Source organism: Amblyraja radiata, chromosome 3 (assembly GCF_010909765.2).
Source record: "Amblyraja radiata isolate CabotCenter1 chromosome 3, sAmbRad1.1.pri, whole genome shotgun sequence".
NCBI lineage: Eukaryota > Metazoa > Chordata > Chondrichthyes > Rajiformes > Rajidae > Amblyraja > Amblyraja radiata.
Genome location: NC_045958.1, coordinates 51,348,550 through 51,363,526, shown reverse-complemented (window position 1 = coordinate 51,363,526; position 14,977 = coordinate 51,348,550).

Here is a 14,977-nt window from a genome sequence, read left to right as displayed (position 1 = left end):
TCACGTTGAATGACGGTGCTGGCTCGAAGGGCCGAATGGCCTACTGCTGCACCTATTGTCTATTGACAGGCATTCTGATCAGCCACAGTGTGCCGCAGATACTAGATATCTGAGATAAAACCAGCACATGTTGGAAACACTCAGCAGTCCAGGGCAGAGCTTTGGAGTTATCATTTCAGGTCATTGAACTTTGATATACCTCATGCGCACATCACAACAGGTTCAGCTAAATATATGTAATTAATATCCCATTTTTAACATATGAGATTAAATTGAGATGTGTTTCCGCACTTAGTAATGTCCCCTGTGAAAGAGAAGAGTGGTGTCAACTCTTGAGTGTTTTTAAAATCGAAGAGCCTTTGACTCTCTGCGTTAATCTGAACCCACTCCAGTGAGCTGGGTTTCCCGTTACGGGACCATCCGTGGGCCCCGGGTGGTTTCCGCGCCATTACTCTCCCGCCATGTCCCTGGAAAGCTCCCGGTGAAGTTGAGGCAACGCGACAACGAGTCTATCTTCTAGTGCAACTATTGTGGGGCATGAAATTCTGCGCAGACAAGTGTGTACCTACAAAAACATTCAGGATCTTCCCAACCAGAAGCCCCGGATGAATCAGGAGATTTGCAATTGACTGAAGCCTATATCTGGGGCATATATTGTGGGCAATCCAGAGTCACACAAGAAGTCCAACCAAAGAGACAATTCCAAACTAAGCTGGTCAGGGACAGACGTTCTATAGCTGTGGCAGAACATGCGTGTTACCACTTCCTTCAAGGCAAACCCATGCAGTGTACATGTGGCAATGCATCAACTCAGATGAGACCAATGCCTATTATGCATGCTTTGAAAGGAAGGGCAATGACACACTTACACAAGCCCCCACCAATGGCCCTTTGATCTCAGTCTCTGAAGCCGAGTCTGAGGATTCTTCAAGAGGGTGAACCCATGCAAAGCATTGGGCCCAAACGGCGTATTCTGGCTGAGCGCTAAAGACCTGTGCGATCGAATTGAGTATTAAAGCGATCGTGCAACCTCCCTATATGACCCCCCCCCCCCCCCCCCCGACCCGACCACCCTCCCCCCAACCACCCCCCCGGCAACGTCCCCGTCAGCTGCAGCAGAGTTGGGGACAGTCTGGTCCCTCCGCCCACCCAGAGTCACTGGCTGCGCTACACCCAGACCCCCCCCCCCCCCCCACGGCCCCCCGACCCCACCCGACCACCGCCCCCACCCCCCCCCCCACCCAACCGGCATGCTGAGTAAAGCTTTTCACTGTACCTCGGTACACGTGACGATAATAGACCCAACCTAACCTATGAAACGGACCCGGCAGGAGGCCGCCTGCAACCACGATCGGTTGTACAGAGCCCTAGTGAGACCACACCTGGAGTATTGTGTGCAGTTTCGGTCCCCTAATTTGAGGAAGGACATTCTTGCTATTGAGGGAGTGCAGCGTAGGTTTACAAGGTTAATTCCCGGGATGGCGGGACTGTCATATGCTGAGAGAATGGAGCAGCTGGGCTTGTACACTCTGGAGTTTAGAAGGATGAGAGGTGACTCATTGAAACATATAAGATTGTTAAGGGCTTGGACACACTAGAGGCAAGAAACGTGTTCCCGATGTTGGGGGAGTCCAGAACCAGGGGCCACAGTTTAAGAATAAAGAGTAAGCCATTTAGAACGGAGACGAGGAAACACTTTTTCTCACAGAGTGGTGAGTCTGTGGAATTCTCTGCCTCAGAGGGCAGTGGAGGCAGGTTCTCTGGATGCTTTCAAGAGAGAGCTAGATAGGGCTCTTAAAAATAGCAGAGTCAGGGGATATGGGGAGAAGGCAGGAACGGGGTACTGATTGGGAATGATCAGCCATGATCACATTGAATGGCGGTGTTGGCTCGAAGGGCCAAATGGCCTACTCCTGCACCCATTGTCTATTGTGTATTGTCTATTGACTGTTGGGTAAACTTTTGTAACTTGTCGCGCCACAAAGTACTCTGTGTACATCCTCGGTGAGGTCTGCTGTATGATTTCGCCAGGTTGTATGCAAAACAAAGCATTTCATTGTACGTCGGCACGTGACAATAAAGTATCACTGAGGTTACCACTGCTTCAAAAGAGCATCGAAATATATTTGTTCATAGAGCTGATGAAGAAATTCATCTAGGTTTTTAGGATTTTGTATTTAGAGACTGAAGGAGGATCCCAACCCAAAATGTCACCTAATCCAGAGATGTTGCCTGAGCCGCTGAGTCACTCCAGCACTTTGTATTTTACTTAAGATTCCAGCTTCTGCAGTTCTTTGTGTCTTCATCTTACTTTTAAGTCTCTTCAACTATACCTGCAGGCATTGCATCCCAAAATTACAGGAACCCATATATTAAAAAATTCAAATATTACTATGCTTCTTTGGCTAATTGCTTAAAATCAGTGGATTATGAATATCTTATTTTCCAGAATTAGTCCTGATATTAAGCATTTCTAATAAAATCTACATCAATAAACCGTATCCCCCACTTCTTCTACCCTTGCTTTGGCCTCAATTTGGTCTCATTTAAAAAACATGGGTCCTCACAATCTGAAGGCTCATATGGAGACAGAAGATGTCTTGGGCTCGTTGAATCACGTGGATTCATTTGTGTGTGTACAACCTTCTGAATGGTCTTCTTCCATGTAGTAAACATCTGCAGTCCTATGAATGGAATACAGTCTTCTAGCTGAAGCCTAACCAAGGTTTGATGAGACTCCCTGCTTTCATATACTGTCTCCATTTATAAAATCAAGAATGTCATATACCTTTTATAGACCTGCTCCACTGCTCTTACTAACTTCAAATGTTTATGTACACAGTCACATATCTTGCTTGTGCTGCCTGTAAAAAAGAGTCATTTACATCACCTTGCTTCATTTTAGTTGCAAGAATGTATCATTTTACATCTCTGTGTTAAATTGAACACAACTCTGTCTGCTACACCAGACTGTTTGAAGTCTATGAGACCTGTCAGATTTCATTGTGACTGATATTTCTGAATTGTATATCGTGTACAAATGTTGAATTTATGTCTTGTGTAGTGCAGCCAAGACAAAATTATTGTTAAAAGAGCAGTGGTTCTAATAACAACCTGTGTGACACCATCATATATTGTTCTGTGATGCCATTCCCTTGTCTTTTATGCTTAATATTCCTCAACCATATATCCACCCTGCTATTTCTCTTATTTAAGTACAAGTTGGTTAAAGACATTACAACATATGCACGTCAACCATGCAACGCTAATGAACTGTCTCCATGACTTCAGCAAGTAATATAATGGGTGGAAAAGGGAAAGTTGTGGGACGAACAATCCTACAAAGAGTAGGAGTAAACGGATCCTTTTCACAATGGCGGGCAGTGACTAGTGGGGTACCGCAAGGCTCAGTGCTGGGACCCCAGCTATTTACAATATATATTAATGATCTGGATGAGGGAATTGAAGGCAATATCTCCAAGTTTGCGGATGACACTAAGCTGGGGGGCAGTGTTAGCTGTGAGGAGGATGCTAGGAGACTGCAAGGTGACTTGGATAGGCTGGGTGAGTGGGCAAATGTTTGGCAGATGCAGTATAATGTGGATAAATGTGAGGCTATCCATTTTGGTGGCAAAAACAGGAAAGCAGACTATTATCTAAATGGTGGCCGATTAGGAAAAGGGGAGATACAGCGAGACCTGGGTGTCATGGTACACCAGTCATTGAAAGTAGGCATGCAGGTGCAGCAGGCAGTGAAGAAAGCGAATGGTATGTTAGCTTTCATAGCAAAAGGATTTGAGTATAGGAGCAGGGAGGTTCTACTGCAGTTGTACAGGGTCTTGGTGAGACCACACCTGGAGTATTGCGTACAGTTTTGGTCTCCAAATCTGAGGAAGGACATTATTGCCATAGAGGGAGTGCAGAGAAGGTTCACCAGACTGATTCCTGGGATGTCAGGACTGGCTTATGAAGAAAGACTGGATAGACTTGGTTTATACTCTCTAGAATTTAGGAGATTGAGAGGGGATCTTATAGAAACTTACAAAATTCTTAAGGGGTTGGACAGGCTAGATGCAGGAAGATTGTTCCCGATGTTGGGGAAGTCCAGGACAAGGGGTCACAGCTTAAGGATAGAGGGGAAATCCTTTAGGACCGAGATGAGAAAAACATTTTTCACACAGAGAGTGGTGAACCTCTGGAACTCTCTGCCACAGAAGGTAGTTGAGGCCAGTTCATTGGCTATATTTAAGAGGGAGTTAGATGTGGCCCTTGTGGCTAAGGGGATCAGAGGGTATGGAGAGAAGGCAGGTACGGGATACTGAGTTGGATGATCAGCCATGATCATATTGAATGGCGGTGCAGGCTCGAAGGGCCGAATGACCTACTCCTGCACCTAATTTCTATGTTTCTAAACCTGGAAGGAGGCAAAGCGATCCCATTACTTCCCACTCTTGTTTATGTGTTCGGACCATTAGGAAGTTTTCAACTGCCCCGACTAAGCTTCTTATCAATGAAAACTTAGGGCTGGCAGAGTTATTCAGCCAAACAAAGGTTGTGAGAACTGCAATCCTGTGGGTCAAGTAGTTCATCAAAGCTATTATCTTTAAGACTTTGCATCAAATAAAAACATAAATACTGGCAAATTATTTTTAATGTCGTTTTTATCAGGGTAGGAAAGTAAATTGTGTAAATATTTGTTGTGTTCCCCTTTAAGAATTGAACCATGTGACCAACTGTCCTTTTATGTATACATTGCTAAATTCTGCTGTTTTTTCGGACTTTTTGAACTCGGAGGCAGAAGCAGGTAGATATAAATGTCTTTATTCATCAAGAGAAACTGACACTGGAGACCCTCTCAGTAGAATCTCCAAACTCAAAGTACATTGAGGTAATATACATGTTTTAAAACCATTTAACATCGTCAGCTTCTGCAGTTCTTTGTCTCTACAATAAACCTGTAACTACAGTTTTGATGGCTATAAACGTGTACATTTTGAGTGTAAACGTGACTTTGCAGAACTACATAGTTATAATGGGAGCACATTGTGGCTGCTAAGACAACTCCTAAAAATCAAATACCTTTGCTGAGACAAAGTAATTCATTTGGATGATCTAAAACCTTCAGAACAGAGAACATTTGAGTACACAGATAACCAATTATTGATAGAAAGAAGAATATGGCTATGACCAAGTGCCAAAATAATGCTTGTCTGGAAGCTTCATTCATCACTATCACAATGGTGCGAAATAACTTAAGGTGAAGATTTTTGGTTTGATTTAGGCCAGTTAACTTAACCCATTTTTTACATTCGGGTGATACATACAAGATTAGACAACCTGTATGTTTGCAATGTACATTAGACCAGAAGACTGGTTCTCATTTTGAATTAATGGCTCCTACTTCCACATAATTTTATAACCCCTGAATAATCACTAACAGCATGAGGAGGATAGATCAGGTTTCCATTTCTGTGAGTACTGTGCAGACAAAACTCCTTCCTGGAAGTTTAAATTATGTTGCACTTTTTTAGTTTAATTTTGTGGCTACATCCAGTAACTTAGAGTTGGAACTGGACTGCAAAACTGTAACGCCCAGGTTCAGAAGCAGCTTCTTCCCGATAACCATCAGGCTGTTAAATACTGCAACCTCCAAATAAGATCAGAACTACATAGATTTGGAGGCATTGTTTTTGTCTTTGCACTATTATTATTTGTTGTTTAATGTGGTGTTTACAGTGTGCTATGTTTACACAATCTGTTTCACTGCTGCAAGTGTTCTCTTTTGGGACATCTGAAAATAAAACACTCTTGACTAAACACGCAATTCACATCTGGAAGGTAACTCACTCTGAAGCTATTGGCCTGAAATTAGTAATAATACTAGCCTTTCATCAGTCTGCTTTTTCACTATTATATCCTTCTCTATTCTTGCCTTTTTAGATAACCTCAAAATGTTTGAATAATTGAATACATCTATTCAATGTAAAGAGAATTAGGTAAAGGATATTTACACTATATGTCTTTTTTTAATGCACTGTGATAAATTGACTGTTTATTTAGATGTTTCCTGGGATCTTAATTGCGCTTAATGTAAGACCTTATAATATGACCAACCAATTAAGTGATGCAGTTAACAAATGGCGGGGTTATTCCAGTTAGAAACTGTGCTAAGTTCTGGGTGGAATGAAAGAGCAAGGATAACATTTGTGGTTGCAGAGGCAATTCCTGCCTGGTGCAAGAATCCTTCAAGAATTGTAGATGGCAATTACAATACTCATTCCATATATCAATCATCCTTTGCGTGAAAATATTGTTGTTTAGGTTCCTTTTAGTTTTAGTTTTTTTTAGTTTTAGATATATTAAATAATGTAATTAATCCTATTAAATAATTTCCCTTTCATCTAAAATCTATAACATCTAGTTCTTGATTTCCCTACCCTGGGAATATGTGTGCATTCACCCTATCTATTCCCATCATGTTTTTATACACCTCTATGTTTAGTTTTGTTTAGAGTCAAGAGATGTTGCGTGGAAACAGGCTCTTCAGCCCACCGAGTCCACACCGACCATCGATCACCTGTACACTAGTCCTGTGTTATCCCGCTTTCACATCCAACACACGAGGGGGAATTTACAGAAGCAATTTAACCTACAAATCTGCATGCCTTTGGAATGTAGGAGAAAACCGGAGCACCCAGAGAAAACCCACGCAATCACTTGGAAAACAAACATATTCCGCTCAGACAGCACCTGTAGTCAGGATCGAATCCGGGTCCCAGAAGCTGTGTGGGTGCAGCTCTACCTCTGTGTCATTGTGCCACCCCTCAGCCTCCTGCACTCCAAGGAATAAAGTCCCAGACTGCCCAATCTATCCCTATAGCCCAGTCCCTCAAGCCCTGGCCACATCCTCACAAATATTCTCTGAACTCTTTTCAGCTAATGACATCCTTCCTACAGCAGCATGACCAAAACTGAACAGAATACCCCAAGTGACACACCACAGTAATCTTTAACAACGGTAACATCATTTTCCAACTTCTACCCTCAATTCCCTGAGTAATAATCATTTGCAGAATGGTATGTTTAGCAAACTGCCTGATCCACTCTAATTAATTGACCTACTGTAAATTGAGCCAGTGATTTCTATTTGTGAAGCAAATCTGAAAGTGGATCCAACAAATTTCAAAATTTGCAGTTGAAAAATAATTTGAAGGCTTACTCATGAATGCAGCCAAACAAATGAAACCACATCCCACCCATTGTGTACGAGGACTTTGATATTTTCCCCAGATGCAGCTATGATTCCATGGGAAGGCACAGCTTCTGAATTAATTCCTTACTGAGGCCTCACCCCAGAAGCCTGAGGTTCCCCATTTCCTACAGTAGTCTTACACCTAGTCATAGAGTTATACAGCATGGAAACAGGTCCATCAGCCCAACCTGCCCACACCAACCAACATGCACCATCTACACTAGTCCCACGTGCCTGCATCTGGCCCATATCGCTCTAAACCTATCCTATCCATGTACAGGTACCTGTCGAAATGTTGCCTAAACGTTGCAATAGTTCACCTTAAATATTGAGTCCAAATGTTCTTTTTCCACATCTGGGACCAGCATCTAGTTCCTTCTCTTGCCTCTTCAAAAACATATATCCTAATGATGATGTGCATGGGCACCAACATACAGCTGAGACATTGCTTATAAATTCATCTGGTCTGTTGGGATCTTGGAAATCAACACAATATATTGTCATTTTGATCATAGACATCATTGATCAGGAGAGATTTTAGAAACACAATATATAAAATATAAAATAAATATTCGCTATGTTACAGTTAATATGTGGAATTGTGACATGATAATCCACATGCAGCATACGCATGAATTTACGCAAACACATGTCATACCTTCAGCTTTGCAATGCAATGTGGTTTGAACAGTAGCAGGGGGAAATAATACATATACACCAATGTATAATATAATGTCAAATAAATAAAAATTGTGCCTCAGAAATTCATCAGCCTTAGAGAAGTATCGAGGACAAATAATAGGTATTGCTCCAGCAATGAATTATATCTGTGCTTTATCTTCGTCTGATGTTTCCATCGATCTGCCTATTTGCATTTTCCATTTTCAGTTTATTGTAAACACTGAGGCTGCAAATGCAGAATCAATTGGAAGAATAACCCACAGAGTATACGTAGATTAGGTTTTCAACATAAAAAATAATATTTTGTAGTATTTGGAATTCTCTAAGAAGACCATCACCTATTGCTTATTTTAAATTGCTTTTGAGAAGTCAGTGAACTGCCTTCTTGAACCACTTCAAATAAAATGTCAACAGACCACAGTCTGAAGAAGGGTTTCGGCCCGAAACGTCGCCTATTTCCTTCACTCCATAGATGCTGCTGCACCCGCTGAGTTTCCCCAGCAATTTTGTGTACCTTCGATAGACCACAGTACTGTTTGGTAATAAAAATAGAAAATGCTGGAAATGCTCAGCAGGTCAGGTAGCATTTGTGGAAAGAGAAACGTTTCGGGTACCGTCCGTTCATTAGATCCAGGAATGTGAATCTGAAGAGGTTCTCTTCTGTTCACTGGCGGTCTTCAATCTATCCCTTTTGCCTTGTTTACCCTAAATGGTTTATCTTTCCAATCTAGCCTTCGATTGACCAAAACTTACTTCCACAGCCACATTTATTTCCTTAAAAATTTCCAACTTCAACTCATTCCACATGAATTTCTACTCAAATCCCATCCTTCACCATTTGGACCATTCAGGAATAAAGGCTCTCCAAAGAATAAAGGCCTTGCCCACCCAATCTCTCCCTATAGCTCAGGCCCTCAAGCCCTAGTAACATCCTCATGAATCTTCTTGGTATTCTTTCCATCTTAATGGCATCTTTCTTATAGCACAGTGACTAAGACTGGATACAATACGCCGAGTGTGGCCTCACTGACATCTTGTACATTTTACAGGACGTTGGTGAGGGGTGATCTTATGGAGATGTATAACATCATGAGGGGGAATAGATACAGTGAATGCACACAGTCTTATACACAATTGTGGGGGATCAAGAACCAGAGGACAAAGGTTTAAGTTGAGGGGGAATCAAAAACCAATGGACATAGGTTGATTTATTAGGAACCTGAGGAGCAACGTTTTCATGTGAGCGAGTTGCCAGATGAGGTAGTTGAGGCAGATACTATAAGAGCATTTATAAGACACTTGGACAAGTACATGGATAAGAAAGATTTAGAGGGATATTGGTGAAAAGCAGGTAAATTGAACTCTCTTAGCTGGGGCATCTTGGTCAGAATGGATGAGTTGGGCCAATGAGTCTATTTTGGTGTTATATGACTTTTTGACTCTTTTACTTTAACAAAAATTACACCATCTGTACACAACTGACTGATGAAGGCCAGCATACCAAAAACCTGCTTCACCATCTTATCTGCCAGTGACACCATTTTCAGGGAGGGAATCTTATAGTTGAGGAAAACAATATTTAACAGAGTGGATGGAATGCCAAACAAAGAGACTACGTTTTCCTAAATGACGTGTGTTGGAGTTACATTCATGCTGACAAGTGGCCAGTATGTCACTAGATATCCGACTTGCGCCTTGAAGGCTAAGAAGTCAGAAAGGGAATAATTTTCAAAATAATATCTAGGCTCTGACCTTTGTTTCCCGCCAATATATTCCCATGGCTGGACTCATTCTGGTCAAAGAGTGACCTCGTAATACAAATGCTGAAGGATTCCTTGTGCCAATACTGTCGGACAACAAAAACTTGGCGGGCAGACTGTTTTCATTGCTGGCACATGTTTTATGTAAATGTTTCCTGCCATTTGGCCCAAATCCTGATCGTCTTGTTGCATTCTAGCAAAGAATGCTTCATTATCTAAAAGTTGCAAAATAAATTGAACATTTTGCAAACGTTCTCACTTCTGACCCAACTATGGATAGTAGGTCATTAATGAATCAATTAAAATTGATTGACCCTTGGACACGACTAAGGAACTGTAGTAACGGCTGAGATCCCTATATTCCAACGATCACAAGCATTCAGTATTTAGGTCCAACGTTTATTCCTCAGTTCACAACACTAACATAAATAGCCTGGATATTTTTACATTTTTGTTTGTGTGGATTATTTATGATTTTTTAAAATATATAGTGCAGTTTTAAGGTTTGTGAAAATGATGGGGAGACGTTTGGGTTTAAATGTGAACTCATTTTTAACCAGAGTAGCTAGCATTTGTATTCAGATTATTAACAGTTTTAGGGTCTTGCTTTGCCAAGGGTGCTATGTTGGATTCAGTAAAGGGCCTGTCCCACGAGCATGCGACTGCATGCAGCAATCGCGACCTAACGTGGTCGCTTGAGCCGTACGGCCTCACGGGGCCGGTCCCAGTTCGATCGCCGGAGCCGGATGAAGTTGTGCGGAGCTGGTCCCAACATCGCACGGGGCTCCGGAAAACTGACTGTTCAAAAATTTGGCGTGGCAACGGCCTGCCAGCCCGCACCCGCCTCAATGCCGTACGCACCGCCTCGACGGGCATACGCAGCGTCTTGACATTGTACGCAGCGTCTTGACGCCGTACGTCACGCACGAACTTCCCGCGGATTTCGCTCGAACTTCACGTCACTCACTCGACCTCCACGCGGCCCCCGCTTCTGGTTTGGTCGCGCTCGCCTCATGCAGTCGCATGCTGGTGGGACCGGCCCTGTACGGGGATCACTCGACCACCGCGCGACCCCCGCGCGGCCCCGGCTTCCGGTTTGGTCGTGCTTGCCGCATGCAGTTGCATGCTCGTGGGACAGGCCCTTAAAGCTTCTGGCAAAAGTACTTCAGATTATTGACATTAGAAGTCTTTGTAAAGGTGGTGCCATTTAAATTTTGAATGTGCAAAGGGTTTTGTTTGATAATAGTTATGGTCATTGCTTGATGTGACATTAATTTTACCTGTTAGTTGTCAGCCCAAGCCTTGATTTTCCTTGAGTCCTGCACTGGCCTAACGTGGACTATTTTGTACGTCGTGAGTGGGCTGTGCACTAGCAGCGGTGCAGGGTTTCAGTGGAAATGTAATATTCATGCCCCTTTCCCCACAGGTGACTTAAGAAGCCCCAGCAAAGAGTTTTAGAGTTCTCCCATATCTCTTCCATTGTTTAGCCTTTGTTTAGACTTGGACGAAAATTAGGCCTAGTATTTGTCCTTAACCTTTGATGGAATTCTAACCGCTCAAAATATACTTCTCATCCCTTCTCCAAATTACCTGATCAATGTAGCTTATGGAATCTTGCTATGTAGAACCTGGATGTTCTGCTTGCCTAATTTACAAAATGATTATACTTCCAAAGTATTTATTGAAGATTGTGGAATGTATGCAATTTTACCATGTTCTTAGTTAAAGAAAGAAACAGTGTCAATATTAATTGGGGCACATGATTGTGATGGTTAAGTTACTTATTTATTACGACACAGAAGGGAGTTAAGGCAAGAAACTGCAGATGCTGGAATCTTGCGTAGACCACAAAGTGGTTCAAAGTGCTGGAGCAGCTCAGCAAATCAGAGAGCATCACTGGAGAACATGCATTGGTGATTTAATGGGTGAGACCCTTTCTCAGACTGGAGTGATTTTGTCCAAGACAGCTCCCCACAGAACAACACACTCACTCCCATCCCCTCTTCCTCACTTTCTTCTAACTCTGTTCTTTCTCATATGCCTTTCCAGTCCCCTTTTGGTTCTTTTGCCATTTATCTACACTAAGAGGTAATTTAAAGTTTCTATGTAATTATCCTGCCAGTACATCTTTACAGCATCCCTCCCACAACTGCACACCCTTCCCTGCCGAGCTGCAATACTGGGTAGTTGGGTCAAGTCAAGAAGTGCTGGGAGCATTGAGCGGACTAACTAACTCACCCATTGAGTCAGGGAGCCAGGTTGGCGGCCACTCTTCCAGTGTCTGTTCCCTCTCCAGTCAGAACTGTCTCATTACGATACTCTCTCACACAACATTTTTGTTTATTTCCAAGGTGTGAGTAAGTTTGGGCTATGAATAGCTCTCAAGGATGGAACCCTATTGTAATGTACTGTAAACTACTAGGAAAACCCATTCAATTCAAGAATATCCTACTATCCAGGGAAGGAAATCTACATTCGTTACTTTGCCTGGACAATGTGTGACTCTAGAACCACCGATGTGGTTGATTCTATTAATTCCTCAATTCAGAGGCCATTAGGAATGGACAATACATGTTAGTATTGCCTTAACATCCATATCTCACCTATGAATAAATAAATTAAAAAATAATTACTTTCATTATCTCCTTCATTTTATCATGAGATAGGCACACAATGTTTTGGGAACAATCCCTTTCCTCGCCATTTGATGAAAATGAAGTCACTAATGAATCAACAAACAGGAGTTTGTGCAAAAACCCAAGATTTGAGTGAGAGACCCAGCAACCACTGTGTGTTTTATTTTTTGTTTGGTAATATTCTAGCCTTTAGAGCTTTTGAATACCACCTGCCTCATGGTACTAGTATTGTACCTACGTGGCTAGTGCCTTGATGTTGCCTGTAGTGATTTTCAGTTCTCCTCTCCCCTGTATCAGGTCCAGAATGGGAGATGTATAGGAAAGAACTGCAGATACTGGTTTAAATCGAAGGTAGACACAAAATGCTAGAGTAACTCAGCGGGACAGGCAGCATCTCTGGAGAGAAGGAATGTGTGACATTTCGGGTCGAGACCCTTCAGACTTGTTTTGGGTCGAGACCCAAAAGAAGGAAGTCCCTACTTCCCCTCAGGGGAGAGGGAAACTAGAGGTATGGTTATTGTAGTTGGACATCAATCATGTCAGTCTCTTGGACTTCACTGCAGGAGTTCCTCAGGACATTGTCCCAGGCCCAAAGCCCAACTGTATTTAGTTGTTCATCATTCCATCTCAGGACCAAAGGTGGCAAAGTTCAACAATGTTTGCAAACCTGATGGATTCTATTTGCAACTTCTCAGCAAATGTTGCTGCCCCCTCCCCAACTCCGTACCTGCATAGTACAAGACTTGGACATAGGCTAATATGATCCAAGTAACATCCCACATACTGTAAATGCCAGGCAATGTGCATCTACAACAAGAAAGATTTGAGCCACCTACACTTGACATTTAACATGTCCCCCCCCCCCCCCCCCCATCAACATGCTTAGGCTCACCATTGATCCGAAATCAATTTGACCACCCACATAAAGACTATAGTGAAAAGAGCAGCTCAAAGACTGTGTATCATGTAACAGGTGATTCACTTCTTTCACCCCAAAGCCCTTCTACCCATCAACAAGTCATGCCTGAAATGTGATGGAATGCTCTCCACCTTGGCCTGGATGACTTGCACAAATAACCTACTCAGTGATGCACAACCACGGTTCTCAGGTCAGAACTGATCATTTCATGTCCCATCCACCACAGTAAACATTAATTCCCTACAACCACTGGAGCAAAGTGGCTGCAGAGCATGTACCTCCAACCCAGTGTCGCCTCTTGGGACAACGAGCCTTCATGGCCAAGTTCAGGCTCGGACATCTATAAAATACTTTGGACTAGAAGAGTACAAGATGCAGCCTGAAACACGGTAACTCTTGTGTCCTGACTCAGTGTGGTCTACTGTCTTACACTTTAGTACTCAGTGTGGTCTACTGTCTTACACTTTAGTACTCAGTGTGGTCTACTGTCTTACACATTAGTACTCAGTGTGGTCTACTGTCTTACACTTTAGTACTCAGTGTGGTCTACTGTCTTACACTTTAGTACTCAGTGTGGTCTACTGTCTTACACTTTAGTACTCAGTGTGGTCTACTGTCTTACACTTTAGTACTTAGAACTATTGTGCCTAATGTAGAGTAGAATTGTTACTGAACTGAATGTAAAATAATAATTTTACTGTACTTAGATACACGTGACAATAAAGTACCATTAAACCATTACTATATGCACTGCATCTATTTGCCTGAACTTCTCCAAAAACAGCTCCAAACATACGACCTCCACTGTCAAGGCCAACATGGGCTTCAAGTACCTGAGAGCATGATTACCTGAAGCTTCCCATCCAAGTCATCCACCATCCTGACATTGAAATATGCTGCTGGTTCTTCATCTTCGTTGAATATAAATCCTGAAACTCTGTAGGCTGTAGGGAGTTCCTTCATCAAAGTACAGTGGTTTAAGAAGGCAGTTCGCCTTCGCATTCTCAAGGGCAGTTTCTGATGCGAAACAAATGCTGGCCTTTGTAAAACAATTACAAATCAGTCCGAAGAAGGATCCCGGGCCGAAACATCATCAATTCTTGTTCTCCAGGGATGTAGCCTTAGCGACTGAGTTACTCCAGCACTTTGCATCTTTTTTTTTTTAAACAAGCACCTGCAATCCTTTGTTTTTAAATGCTGGCTTTTACTTACATCACACGGATCCCAAAACACTTATTATAAAAAATGCGCGTTTGGCTGATTTACTATGTTAACAGTGCCATATAGTTGAAAATGTTTTTTGTCACGAGATGTTCATATAATTATTTAAGTACCATTCTCTCATTCACATTCTAAGTTAGTGTAGGAAAGCTAGTTAATTGAACCTAGAAACAAATAACTTGCATTGTGCAGAGAAGCATTTCTCTACTGTCTGAGCTGACTAATCTGTACTGCAATGGCTTGGCTCAAAATGCAGCATAGATATCGATATGGAGCATAGTTTTCAGTACTACAGCCAGTATGCGATGGGCAGAACTATTGAATGTTGCAATATGTGCAAATGATAATCCAAAAGTTGGTTTTCATAAAGTGGCACATACTTCTTCTTCTTTTTCTGTCCGTGGCACCAAACCAATGTAAGATGTGGCTTATGTAATGTCGAAGAGACATTCACAAGAATAGTTCATTTTCCAATGCACAAACATTTAAATGGGAAGGCTTGTGAGTG